This window comes from Lathyrus oleraceus, chromosome 7 (assembly GCF_024323335.1).
Source record: "Lathyrus oleraceus cultivar Zhongwan6 chromosome 7, CAAS_Psat_ZW6_1.0, whole genome shotgun sequence".
NCBI classification, from domain to species: Eukaryota; Viridiplantae; Streptophyta; class Magnoliopsida; order Fabales; family Fabaceae; genus Lathyrus; species Lathyrus oleraceus.
In genome coordinates, this window is record NC_066585.1 from 489,136,475 (window position 1) to 489,151,812 (window position 15,338).

General features: G+C 35.7%; 1 long non-coding RNA gene across 2 annotated transcripts; it reads right to left on the reverse strand.

The window, feature by feature from the left end:
- Positions 1 to 7,972: 7,972 nt before the first annotated feature.
- Positions 7,973 to 14,686, reverse strand: LOC127107136 (uncharacterized). 2 transcript variants are annotated; one of them, XR_007795638.1, is made up of 5 exons: positions 14,193 to 14,686; positions 13,601 to 14,089; positions 13,332 to 13,491; positions 13,098 to 13,212; positions 7,973 to 12,828 (listed from the first exon to the last, which is right to left on the reverse strand). It is a non-coding gene; the product is annotated as an uncharacterized LOC127107136 (long non-coding RNA). The 2 variants fall into 2 exon arrangements; XR_007795637.1 differs by having other exon boundaries at positions 13,601 to 14,045; positions 14,193 to 14,678.
- Between the last annotated feature and the right edge of the window lie 652 nt (positions 14,687 to 15,338).

Consider the following 15,338-nt stretch of genomic DNA (forward strand, 5'->3'; position numbering starts at 1 on the left):
ACGAGCGGTCAAGTCTTATAATAGAGACAAATCTGGATCGGGGAAACTAAACTGGAATCGACTCCTAGTTTCTTTTTTCAAAGACATCCTCTAAACAAACGAAAGAAGTTTACAAATGAATATAATTTTGAATCCTTGAAATTAAAAATGATAACCAAAATTGTTCTTTTTTTACCATTTTTAATGTGAATGCTTCATCCACCTTCAAGGATCGTAACCCAATTTATTGCAAACTTGGAGATTAATTTGGACATCGCAACTTTTAGGGACAAACCAGTATTTTTATCGAAGGGACATCGAGGGTCAAACCGGCATAATATTCCAAGGGACTTTCTTTGTCCAAGTTTGCAATAAATCCGAGTAATTTCTCTTTGAAAGTGGGTAAAGGATGTTATGATGCATGAATGCATGAACACATAATGCAAGATTATTGGTTTAGGATCACAAGCATGGAGCTAAGGGGGATAATGTCAAACCTCCTCCCACAAGGTGTGTGCTATAAGCTTAGGAGATAGAACAAGTAAACGGGTTCTACGAAGGTGCTTGAATGTCAACGTTCCATCTCGAAGTTATTACCGACTTATCACGTAAGTGAGGGATGATAATAACTTAAAGGTAATCTCGTTCAAGTTTGGTATCATGCATTAATCCCAAGAGGTCTAGGACAAAAGGATATTATCACACCATGTTTCCTAAATAGGCAAAAATTGGTTAGTCGGGTTCTATGGTTCTTGGTGTTCAGACCCTAGGGTCGTCCTCCTCTAATACTATTACGACTGAATCCTAAGGCCTCGAGAAATCAGGGGGAGTCTCCACCAAGTGTGAATCTCATGTCAACCCCACATCACCTAAGCCAATAGGGTCTTCATGACTATATCACATCCTATTCTTATTTTTTTCTCAAGTTTGGGTCAAAGCTTATCTCACCACATATGTATCACCCATAAAACAAACAATAATATATAAGCAATTTGGCTTGACTTTGCTATTGAGGGGTGCAAATAGTTGTCCCTAGTAGAGTCGCCACCTATCGCGGCGGGATTTTTGAATACAAGATATTGAGTTATCTTGACTCAATTGAATCACTAAAGCAAGAGTCGCCACCGAACTTTATTGTATCCAAAGACATGGAAAGAGAAAATATCAATAAAACCCTAAGAAATAGAGATCTAGGTAAGCAAGTCGGTTATGCAAAGGGAAGGTGTTAAGCACCCTTCCCATCCTTGGTACTCCAAGGGAACCATTGATCATATATGGTGTTTGATTAATTATGGGTATTTAAAAGGTGAGTGGGTTTAGAACAAGAAAAGGAAAGGGGTGAGGTTGTATTTTTTATTAGGCTTACAAAGATTTGTGTGAACATCTCATACCTACGTACCCCCTAAGTGCAATGAAGGATCAAAGCTTCGTAGTTCACCTAAAAAGGTAGTTTTGTTTGTTGGTTGATTTTATTAGAGAAAGTGATAATAGGCCTTCTCACTTAAGAGAATATCCATTATGCATCATTTTTTTCTTGCTTGCTCTTTTGTGGTCCACCCTTGTGTCTGGTTAATTACGAGGCTAAAAGACACTCGACTTACAACATTGGTTGGGTGTTTGGTATAGGGGTGTTCAAAAATTTGGTTAACTGATCCAAATACCTAATCTGAACTGAATTGAACCATAAAAAACTTAAACCATTTAAATGGTTAATAAATTGAATTGTTTATTTTAACCAATTCAATTAATCTAATTGAATTTAAAAACCAGTTTAAACTCTTATAAACTCTTTCCACAATTTTATCTAAAATATAAATACTATTATTTAACAAATTCAATAAACTTAATAAATCATTATATTAAAATGATAAATATTTTAATTATAATCTTTTAATATTTTTTAGTCAGTTACTATTATCATAACATTTTCACAAAAATTATAATGATTCTGTTGTTTAATAATCCTTCACAAAAGTTATGAATGATTTATATGATATGATGCATTTATCCTAGTGATAATACTTCACGACAATGAAGAAAATTGAAATACTTGCATTTTCTTCTGTTATCCTACTGTTTTGAATTATTTTTGACTTGTGTGTTCCATGCTCATATATTTTACCTATGTTCTTATTGATGGTATACTTCAGTACTCTTGATGTCATTTTAATCCCAAGGTAAATAATCTCTATTTAAATCAAAATATTTAAACCAATTTTTTTTTAAAAATCTGCTATATAAACCAATTTTTTTAAAAAATCCAGATTTGAATTCAATTTTTAAATTCAATTTTATTATAAAAATAAAAAAAGAAACAGTTTTTTTAAATATATAAAAAAATCAGTTTGGAATTTGGTGAAAAAATTAATCCAATTTTTTAAAAAATTGGTTTTAAACTGGTTTAAATAAATTAAACTGATTTAAATAAATTAAATTGGTTTAAAATTATGAACCGGTTCTGAATTGGTTTTAAACCGAATTGAATTGATTAAACAGATTAACCATTTTTTGCTGAAGTGGTTTTTAAAAACTGCATTGAACAATTAATATGGTTCGGTTCAATTCAATTCATGAACCACGAATACCCCTAGTTTGGTATATGAACCAAGTAAGTTCGGGGGTTAAAAGTAAAGTGAAATTTGAGTTTTTTAATATTTGATTAGTTTAAAGCCTTTATTAGGTGTTTTACAAAGTGTTTTGACATGCAAAGAGAGTGGTTTACTAAGTTATGGACAAGGGATGGTGAGAAGTTTTTCATGCAAGAAATTAACTTTAGTTTGAATGGTTGATTTTAGGTTGATTTTAGTTTAAGGAATTAAATAATACAACTTCTAACCTACCCCTCTTACAAAGTCCCATACCCATATTTAATTATAATATCCATAGTATCCTTATTACATCACTTTGAAAAGCAAGAAAGATAAACTAGTCCTAAGGTGATATTTCCCTTCCACACATGGAATCTCAAAGACAAATAAAAGGAAATGTGAAAGCACAAACACAAATGAAGAGATAAGGAATCTCTTGATATCTTACTGGTCTCACATTATTTGGAATGACTCTTCCTCTTTGCAATTTTCTTTTTCACCATGTTTGAAGAAATACTCTTGAATGTAACAAGAAGACAAACAATGCTAATGCAATGGCTTAACAAATTTTAAAATATAACATATAATTAAAATTGTTAGTAAACTTCAAAACATGAAATGGATAAGCGAGAGTCCAAAATGACATATATTTTTTGGATATTTTTCTCAGTAGGGAAAGGCACATTTGAACATTATTATCAAGGCAAGTCACAAATGGAATGCAAACTAAACACGCTTTCTAAACAAAATAAAATGAAAATGGAAAAAGATCAAAATGAAAAAACACTTAACATATGAAATGGCACATAGTGAGGTCAGAATCAAATACAATTGAGGAACATCATTAATCATGCAAGTTGACAAAATGGGAATCAAAACAAGTCATGCTAGCAAGGTATAAACCCTAATCTACAACATGCTTGAACATTGGACCAAAAGTGCAAGATGTAAACATGATAAATCAAAAACATTTGGGAACATGAAATGAAACAAAATGATATGACAAACCAATCATGTTCATGGATTGCATTCATGATGAGTATCAAATAAGTTATGGTGCTAATCATACAATTTGTCAGTTAAAATGCCAAAACTGGGTCAAATCCATCATGAAATTGAATGAAAATGAAAGGACCTAAAAATGCAAAGTGGACAGAAGAAAAAATGTTCCAAAATTTAACATCAAAATTAATATGGAAACACAAATCAAGCATAAAAAATGAAGGTCCATTCTAAAGTCAAAAGCAAGCATAAACATCAAAGTCAAAGCACAAATGAGAACTAAATGAAAAAGGGTTCAAATGAAACAACTTCCAACGTAGAAAAGTCTCCAAATCTCATATTAAAACCAGGGATGCAATCATTTCACATTGATCATGCATCAAGAACAAGGTATAATTTGAATATAGCAAAAAGGGCAAAAGGAAAACCCTAATTTTGAACTTTAAGAAATAAGCTTCAAATGAAAAAGTGTTCAACATAAAAAATGTCAGCAATCACCTATGGAAACTAAAAATGTAACTATATATCATTTATGAACCAATTTGAAACACTTAGAGTTTTCAAACTTTAGAAATGAATGAATAATAAACCCTAAGTTCAAACTAATTGAAAGATGCTTCAAAACAAAAAGCTCAAAAGAAGAGAAATGTCACCTACTGCATAAGGATCATTCACAAAAAAATTGGTATTTTTATCATGTAATTTCAAATTACTATGATTTAAATACATTAAAAATAATACCTAAAAAGATAAAAATGTTTTTTAATTTTCTATTGGTTAGAAAAACAAACAAAAGTCATATTATGGAAGAGAAAAATAAACCCAACAATTTTCATGTTGGACATTTTTTCAAATTCCAAATGGATTGAGAAATATTAAATAATCAAAATAAATAAAATAAATAATAAAAATAATAAAAAAGCAATCTAGTGGAAATTGGGGGAACAAGGCCTATGGTAAACCAACGCGCAGATCAATCCATTCCGCTCATTAATGAGATGGCTCAATGTGAGCCACCAGATCCAATGAAGACATACCATAACGTGTGTTTCTTGAAGCACAGGAACACAAACATATTCAAATTTTGGAGGGACCATACGTCACACTCCCATTGGTCCAATTTGATTTTTTGGAGGGAGGGGTGTGTGGTCGCCTGAGAAGACGACCGGACCACCATGGGCGGTGACCGGTTTCTGGAAAAATGTAAAAAGCTTCAAAATGGAAAACTCAAAAGAGCAAAGTTGCTCATAATTTCATGACGAGCAAAATGGTTGGATCCAAAATTATTTATGAACAACCAATATTGCAAATCTAAGTTGGTACCAAAATGAAACCCTAGACTACAAATCAAAATTAAATGTTACTCAAGTCATGAAAATGCAATTAAATGGCATAGTGATCATCAGGAACAAATTTCCAACAACATGGAATCAAGAAATTCACGATTCGGTTCAAGTTATATACCTATTGAAGATCACTCGAATGAGTGACTTTAGAGCACTAGTTCTCCCTCCACATGTCACTATTCTGCTTGCTTCAAGTTGTCACAACTTTACCAAACTTCAGAGAACCTTGCTGAGCTAAAGGGAAAGCTTGAGTGTCCTTGAGTTTTAAAAACCGATTCAAAGTTCAGAGGTTCAAATGGAAAATGTGCATAGGTTCAATGGCTATCTAAGCTTCGAAATGGCATGCAGTAGCCTCTATTTATAGAAGGGAGGGTATTAGTCATTTCCTGAATGATTCCAATTAGGTTAGGGGGAAAGTGCGGTTTTGATCAATCTTGCCAACCAAGTTTTGGTGAGGTGGCCTTTGTACCTTGCAAAAGGCATGTGCAGACACAATACACTCTCCACCGTTCTGTTTTGCATCCAAAATCATGGCCAACTGTCAATCCCTTGCCTCTTTGTGTGATTTGCTTCAAAATGTGAAAAATGCAAAATTAAGGAATGTGGGACTTTGGCATGGTACAGGTCGTGGATGGGTGCAAAAAGCAAGTGTAAATGGGTTTTGCATGATTTATTTGAAGTCCAATTGGAGCAAGGGAAATTGGTTTAGGAGAAAGAAGCTTTTGGCTAAAAATTCAATATGGCTCGGGTTGGAAGACAAGTCATGGTTTGAGCCCTCAACCATGACATATCTTGATGCACACACACCACGTAGTTGTTATATAATGAAATGACACAAAGAACTGAGCTCAAAAGTGTGTAATTTGGAAAATGGCTATGTGACATAAATGGATAACTTAAAATGCAAGGTACAAGGTGGTCCAATTGAGTTTTGGATTGAATCAACCTCAAACAATGATGCACACAAGTCACATGTGTTGGTTCTAAGTGTTGGCATCAATTTTGGTAAAACAAAGAGTGTTCACAAGACGTTGCATGTGATGTCTTAACTTAAGATATCTATGTACCTGCTGGAGTTTAAAAACATAATTATGCAGGATTGTTTCAGAATGTCATACACCATGTCATGGCATATGATATTATGTACCTGCTGGAGTTTAAGAAATATAATTATGCAGGATTGTGTCAGGATGTCATACACAATGTCATAGCATCTGATATGTATGTACCTGTTGGAAATTATAAATGGAATTATGGAATTATGCAGGATTGTTCCAGGATGTCAGACCTGATGTCATGACATCCTGTACACAGAACATTCAGGGAGAATGTTATGTGCTTTGTGATTGCGCATTTAATGGCAATCTGTGTATGATTGAAGATCTGATTTGCAGGCGCATTCAATCATTGATTACAACCTGATTTACTTATTTTCCAAAGAGATCTAACCAGCTGTTATGAGAAGATTTAATTGGAAAATAGTTTTAGGGTTTTCAAGATGTCCAAGCCCAGCTGAAAGCTTCTATAAAAAGGGACTTGGAAAACCTTATTTGATACACAACCAATACTGAGCGAAATACTGAGACAGAGCAAGGGTTTGTGTCTTGTTTAGTCGTGAGACTTGTAAGCCATTCAAGTCATCCATAGATGATTGAATTGGTCTGATTTGTGGGTTATAATTTGTCACTCAAAGCTTGTAAGCAAGAGTGTGTGTCTACTTGATCAAAGCTGTTAAGCAAGATCAAGTGTGTGTCTACTTGATTAAAGCTGTTAAGCACGATCAAGTGTGTGTCTACTTGATTGAAACTGTGAAGTAAAATCAAGTGTGTGTTATTGAAAAGTGTTTTCTTTTCACAAGGAATTGTTGTTTAAAATCACAGGTGTGATTGAAGGGAAGTGGGTGGGTTCTCATATCTAAGAGTGCTTAGGTAGAAATTGCACGGGTAGAGATTAGGTGAGAAAGACTGTAACTTGTTGAAGTGTACGGAAAGTCTTTGAACTGATTCTATTTTAGTGGATTTCCTTCCTGGCTTGGTAGCCCCCATATGTAGGTGAGTTGGACCGAACTGGGTTAACAATTGCTTGTGTCTCTTGCATTACTATTCTTTATCTTTATCCTATTTACATTACTCAGATATTAGTGTCGTGACATTACCTTCGACATCTCATATCTGATACCAGAATTTCAATATGGACCATTTGTGAGGTGTTTGAGTTGGAAAAACACCCAAAGAGCCTTTGAATAAAAACTTCACTTTTTCACTTCTGGACAATTTTAGCAACTTTGAGGTTTGCACTAGAAGTCCTTTATCTATGCATTTTTGGCTTTTGTAAAATGAATTCAAGTTGTAAAGAATGAAAATAAGATCATAGAAAAAAGAACCAGCTCATTTGGGTCAAAAATGAAAAAGTTATGAGGTAGTGAAGTTGGCAAAATGACCTATAATGTATGGACCTCATTCACCCTTCTCCACTCAAAATTGGCCTTTGATGTGTCAAGATCAAATGTTCAAAATGGTTGTTATATTTACTTTGAAAAGAGAACCACCTCATTTGGCCAAAAATTGAGGAAGTTATGATGTTTTGAAGTTTGGCCCAAAATCAATAGAAACCAAAGATGACCTGTAATATCTTCCCAAAATAAATTGGCTTCCACTCAAAATTGGACTTTGTGATCAAACGAATTTTTTTATGAATGTCCTCAATATTGATATGGTAAAAAGAACCACCCTGTTTGGATGAAAATTGACCAAGTTAGGGTCAATTTAAGTTGGGCAAAAATTAGGGTGCTGCATAGGGAAACCTCCAAACCCACAAGTTAAACCAAGTTATTAATTGGAACATATGAGAAAAATAATAGGCTCCATATGATAAATATTGCCCAAGTTATTACCTTAGGAAGTTTAGCTTGAAAATTAGGTCAAAACCCTAGACATCTTGAGATGTTTTGCCTTCAAAAATGGTTTTACATCCACAATAGGCTCTTGACATGTGAATATAAGTTGTAGAAGATAGATATTAGAGTTCAATGCAAAAAGAACCACATTCATAGCTTTCTTGATGAAAAATTTAAGACCTTTGGAAGTCAACCTAACAAGTTTAGAGCCAATGAAGCAATTCCTTGTGATGACTTGCACAAATAAAGGCCAAATGATGTTGAGATCCATGCACATCAAGATATCCAATGCCAAATAATAATCCTTGAATTATTAAGACCATAATGCCCTAACTGCAAAAGACACAAGCACACCACAAGAACAAAGATCTATCTAAACGCATGAGGTTAGTGATGAATGAATGTAGATGCCAAGTACATAATGATAATAGACCAATAAAGTTAAATATAGCACAAGTAATAGTAGAAAGCAAAGCAATGAGTGATACAATGAGTGAGATACCCTACCCTAGCTTGAGCAAACAAACAAGGAGAGATTATCAAGAATAAAATCACTCAAATCCATGCTTGTGAACAAGGAGACATTAGGGTATTAATGAATTGAGAGTATGAATGCAATGCTTGATTAAGATGTTATGAATCTTAGGGGTAAAAATTGGGGTATGACACTTAGGTTTTAGACTTAAAAATCTAAATGCTTGATTCACATTCTTATGTTATTCCTGATTAACTGATTAATCAAAGTTGCCTTTGATCAAATAGTCCATTTACCTGGCTGATCCCTAGGTCCAGTCATGTGATCAAAAATCCTCTTGATCACTTGATAGGACTGATCCTATGTACTGGCACTGCATTGGAACTTTCAAGACAAACTCATACTCTAGACTTCACACTCAAGTCAAACACAAGCTCATGACATCTTACAAGACTTTGAAGATTGTGAACATTAAGCACAACAAAAAGACTCTTCAACACTTGCCATGACGTGACTCATATGCCACGAGCCTTAAGCAACGGAGAAGGATGAGAAGGATTATTCATATCTTTGTTCCGAGTACCTTTGAATACGGGGCGTATGCCCCAGTTATTCAAATTATTCACCTCTATTCATAGACTTTTGCTCAATTCAAGTCAAATGATTGACAAATCTTCTTCATCACAGATAATATCTCAACATTGCAACCATCTTCACAAACACTTCGATAATCATAATTTCATAACACACTTCTCTTTTAGACCAAACACACTCTCTTTGACATCCATACTTCCTTTAGGTTAGTCACCTCATGGTTAAACACCCATTTCTGAATCAATATCTTCATGCATTGCCCTGTGGAGCCTCAAGCTCTAGCAATTTTCATGCATTTCCCTGTGGAGCATCATGATCTTGCAACTTTCATGCATTGACGTGTGAAGCTTCATGTTATGGAATTTTTTTTTTATTCTTGCCCTATAGAGCCTTGTGTCCTGGTAAACCTCATGCATTTCCCTGTGGAGCCTCATGCTCTCATAAACCTCATGCATTGCCCTGAAGAGCCTTATGCTATGGAAAAATTCATGCATTTCCTTGTGGAGACTCATGCTCTGGAAACATCCTTTGTAGGTCTTGATCCTTGGATCTATGCAAAATCCTACAATTCTGCATTAGCCACACCATATATTGGTCGATGCCATACTCCCTTTGATTCAAACACACATATTCTATAGATTCAAACAACACAATCTTGGTCCAAACAACACTTTCCTCATTTCACTATTTCTTTTACAATTTAAATAACACTTTCTCAATTCAAGCAACATTCTCTCTTTTCTTTTTCAATTCAATCAACTTTTTCCTTTTCTTTTAACACTTAAAACTTTTTCAAAACAACTCTTCTTTTCAGAAAAGAACTGTTATAATATGTTCCTTAGCAGTCAGACTAAAGCTTAGAGCATCCAAACAAGGATCAGAATCAACTAACATTTATACACTTCTAGGATACAATTATAGTTGTTCCCTAACATAAACCAACAAATCCGTATTTTTTACCATAAACTATGAAGCTCTGATTTTCTCATTACACTATGAGGATACATAGACACGAGGATCCGAATCCTTGGCGAGCACACTGATTCTTAAACTTTTTTCCCTTCATATCATTCACAAGTAACTTTTAGACAGTAACACCCATTCGAGCAAAGAACAATCAAAATGGTTATCATCGAATACAATGGATATGAGGGGTGCTAATACATTCCCCTTACATAATTGTCTTCCTTACCTTTTTCTCTTACCGTTGGTTTTTATCGATATTTTCCTTTTTCTTTGAGAATAAATAAAATTTGGTGGCGACTCTGTTGCATCTTCGAGTATGTGATGCGCTCAGGTATTTTTCACGGTGCGATAAAGTACATCAAGAGATACAACATTTACAAAATTAAAGAAAACAATGGTACATTCCGGGGTGTAGTCTAGCGTACGACTACTTTCTTCTTCAGATACAGCCTAACGTACGGCTCATTCTGCAACTCAGATACAGTCTAGCGTACGACCTACTTGGACCTTCAAATCCTCAGATACTGCCTAGCGTACGGTACATTCCGGGGTGTAGTCTAGCGTACGACTACTTTCTTCTTCAGATACAGCCTAACGTACGGCTCATTCTGCAACTCCAATATGGTCTAGCGTACGATCCATTTGGATCTTCAAATCCTCAGATACTGCCTAGCGTACGGTACATTCTGGGGTGTAGTCTAACGTACGACTACTTTCTTCTTCAGATACAGCCTAACGTACGGCTCATTCTGCAACTCAGATACGATCTAACGTACGATCCATTCTGACCTTCAAATCGTCAGATATTGCCTAGCGTACGGTACATTCCGGGGTGTAGTCTAGCGTACGACTACTTTCTTCTTCAGATACAGCCTAACGTACGGCTCATTCTGCAACTCAGATACGATCTAACGTACGATCCATTCTGACCTTCAAATCCTCAGATATTGCCTAGCGTACGGTACATTCCGGGGTGTAGTCTAGCGTACGACTACTTTCTTCTTCAGATACAGCCTAACGTACGACTCATTCTGCAACTCCAATACGGTCTAACGTACGACCCATTTGGATCTTCAACTCAGATGCGATCTAACGTACGATCCATTCTGACCCCTTTTTTCAGATACAGCCTAACGTACGGCTCATTCTGCAACTCCAATACGGTCTAACGCACGACCCATTTGGATCTTCAACTCAGATACGATCTAGCGTACGATCCATTCTGATTCTACCTTCGTCAGATACAGCCTAACGTACGGCTCATTCTGCAACCCAGATACGATCTAGCGTACGATCCATTCTGATCTTTCCTCCCCAGCGAAGTCACCCGCCTAATGAATAACTCATTCTGCGATTCAGATACGATCTAGTGTATGATCCATTATGATCCTTTATCCCTAGCAGTGTATGACCCATTCTGATCTTTCAGCATCAAACTTCCTGGATGGCATCTTTAAGCCCATCTCCATCAAGACTAACTTTTAATTAACAAGTGCAAATTTTTGGGGCATTCTAGTGTTCAATAATCTTCCACCTCCAGACCACGAATGGCGTACATACCATTCTAACTCTCTCGGTTCAAGAATATTGTACAGGGGCAGCTGTCATACCCCAAAATTTGCCCGTTAATATTACAAGGCATTTTTCAAGGCACTCCAACTTATTTTTCAAGGCATTGATCTTAAAGGAACAAAGACCCATCATATAGGTGGCCAAATCCAGAAAATGGCCCAAACTGGCATGCTCGCTAGGCGAGCAACTCCTTCGCCTAGCGAGCCCTCCGCTACGCCCCTCGCCTAGCGAAGCTTGCGAATACCAGAAAATTCTGGGCTTCATTCTGAGCCCATCAGGTCACGAAAATTATTATAAATAGCAGAGCTTCATTCAGAAAAAGGAGAGAGGCAGACGGACAGAAACCCTAGCAAGGAAACCCTAACAGAAGCAACACAGCAAACCCTGGAGGCTAACCCAGAGAATTCAGAGCAACCCTAAAGGAAACCCTGAAGGAAACTCATCTGCACCAAGGTTACCTCCGCCCAACTCAATCCGGGGCCAACCCTAAGAGTGACTTGCCAATTCCAGGTTGAAATTCAATTGCAAACAGGTTTGCATTACTATTTACCGCTTTATGTTCTTAATTTGCATGTGGCATTATGATTGAATTTATAAAAATATCTTAAGTTTTGCATGTGAATTTAAGTATGTATGAATATCTTGAACGTTAACCATGTAATTTCTGTGATGGATGCCATAGGGTGTGAAGCTTGCTGGAATCGTACTGTTCTAAAATTCAAAACCTGCAGCCGTTCGCTAGCACATCGCTAAGCGAACATGTAGCGAGTGTTCGTCAAGCCCTCGCTAGGCGAGGCAGCAGCGAATATGACAGTCGCTGATTTTTTCGTTCTGATTTTTGCTTAGCTGACATGTTTTATTGTAATCATTTCTGTTGTGATGCCTTTTATGTGGTGCAACTCTTGATTGCACCCTGATTTGGTATTCTGACCTGTTTGCTGAATTTTGTAAGGGTTCACATACTCCCGGAGAAGGTAGTTTGCTAGGTATTCCACTTTATTTGTGGGATACCCTTGGGGAGATTCACCCTAATTACCTAATTGATTATAATGTGGACCTAATTACCTAATTGATTATAATATGGACCTAATTACCTAATTGATTACAACTACCTAATTGATTGTACAATATTGCCTTTGAATATGTGATCTTGGACCTCTCTTTGTTGCCTTACGGTATTATGGTCATGTCCCGCGAATGTGGGGATACACTTAGCACAGACCCTTCGATTAAATCATCATGTCCCTATAAAATAAATCATTGTCCCTCGGATGTTGCTTGCGAATATATGATTTTGTCCCTCGATGACCTGTCGTTGTAGCCTACGGTTAATGATGATCGTTCCTTCGAATGCTAAGGTATCCTTACAAATGTTGCCTTCCATGACCAATCGATGACCCTACGATGACCCTGTTACATCCAAAGGATAAAACTAATTTCAGGTTTTCGAGAAATGTAACGTTATCTTAATTTCAGGTTTCACCTGTCTATCTTCGAGAAATGTAACGCTATCACAAAAGCTATAAGAAAATGGTGTCAGTATATCATCGGATGACACTTTCACTTTTTCACATATCAAAAGAGTTTGAAAAATATGTTGATTCAAACAATCCAGACACCAGAGCAACAAAAGTGGGCATCCGAGTTACACGGGTTCAGTTTCGACATATTTTACAAACCTGGAAAATTTAATCAAGTTGCAGACACCTTCAGTCAGAGACACGCATAAGACAAAGTTGTACTCATCACCATCTTATCGCCAGTTCATTTGATTCTGACTCAACTCAAGAGGTACTACAATAGGGAAAAAGAAGGTCAATACTTGATAGCTAAGTATAACTTAGATCCACATATACAATACTTGTTCAGAGTACAAGATGACATTATGTTTTACAAAGATAGAATATACATACCACCAGTTCATGAAATCTAACAAGTTATACTTTAAGAGAATCACTCAACCCCCATCGCTGGCCATTTTGGTATCCAATCAATACTTGCTCGCCTTTCAGCATCTTTCAATTGGTCGGGTATATCCAAATATGTCAAAACTTTTGTCCAATGTTGCTCAACCTGTCAAAAAATAAATATATTCTAAAGATAAAACATGGATTATTATAACCTCTGGAAATCCCAAGACAAGTATGAGAGGAGTTAACAATAGACTTCATCAATCATTTACCTTATTCGTTCAGCCACACGGTGATCTGGGTCATTTGTGATCGATTAACAAAATTCGTCAATCTCATTGCCTTACCAACAAGGTTCACCGCACCAGATCTTGCCACTCATTTTTCTACTGAGATCTATAGACTCCATAGCATTCCAAAATCCATTGTTTCTGATAGAGACCCTATTTTCCTCAACACTTTTTGGAAGGAACTTTTCCACTTACAACGCACCATTCTGAAACACAATACAACAAGCCACCCTGACACGGACAAGCAAACAAAAGTAGTAAACATAAGCTTAGAAACTTACCTTCATTATTTCACACAGGACCACCCCCTTAAATAGTTCAAGTTCCCACACCTTGCTGACTTTTGGTACAACTCCTCTCTCCATTCAGCCATTGGAATGTCCCCCTTCAAAGAATTGTATGGTCTACCTCCTCCATCTCTTTTAAACTACACAAAAGGACTATCAACAAAGTCGTCGTAGGTTGATAATGCTTTAATGAACAAACAAGAAATTATGGATACATTAAAAGCAAATTTAAACAGAAGTAAAAAGAAAATTAAAGAACAATTAAATAAATAAAGAAAAGATTGCACCTTTGAGACCGAAGACTTCGTCTTACTCCATTTAAACCCATATCAGCAAACTTCGGTGCAAAAGAGAGAATCACAAAAGTTGTCCTAGCGCTATTTTGGGCCCTTCAAGGTATTGCATCATATTGGGTCAATAACATATGAGTTGTACCTCCCAACTTCTTCCAAAATCCATCCAATTATTCATGTTTCTCAGTTCCGTATGTACCATGGAGCGGAACCTGCATCTGAAGACTCCTTATCACATACTCTCAAGACTCCTTCAATGTTTAACCATATTTTTTATCCTCCACCATTAAAACTACGACACCTCACCCAAGCACCATAAATTCCCCTAATGGCACCCCCTTTTGGATACTACAAAATGGCCCCTCTTTAACCCATAACATTGAGGACAAGGTTCCTTTTAGGTCGTAAAGTAATGATAGAAGGACTAAACATATTATTAAAAAACCTTTTTGGATGAAAGATTGTGTCTCTAAATATAGTTTATTCTACAATTTGTTTTCCTCCAAGGGCTTGGACCCATCAGCTTATTTGAATTCCTTTAAGTGGCATTGGCCCATTAGTTTGACCTAGTATTTTAGTGTAATTTATCACTTGAACGGATAAGAATATTCATATCTATCTTTCATTTTCTTAGTTTATATTTTGTTTCAAAGTCTAATGGCGAAATCCTAATTTAGAGAGTAGTTGCAGAACGCAACCTATCATGAAAATACAATAATATCTTTAGAATCCAAAGATGCATCTCAAACACATACAATTCATTTACTTTTTAATAACGCCCCAATTTTTTCACTAATTTTATTTCAAAAATACATTTCCGTAGTGTCTCTGGAAATGAATTTCTGAAACCTATGAACTAGGTTGTATCATATGTAGCAATGTGCTTATTTGTATGTTTTGATCCTACTTTCAATGCATGCTTTGGCAATATGTGTTATATATCCACAATTATAAAAAGAAGATGAATATTAAAATAATACTAAACTTGTATGAGGAAGGAAACCTAAATATATGCAGAGACAAGCAGGGCCATTAAATTTTATAATAAAATCAAACAATATAAGTTCCATAAACTAAGTTAAGTTAAGTAATTATCTCTAATCATTACTACAAAAAAAAATTTTATTTCGGTTGAAAAAA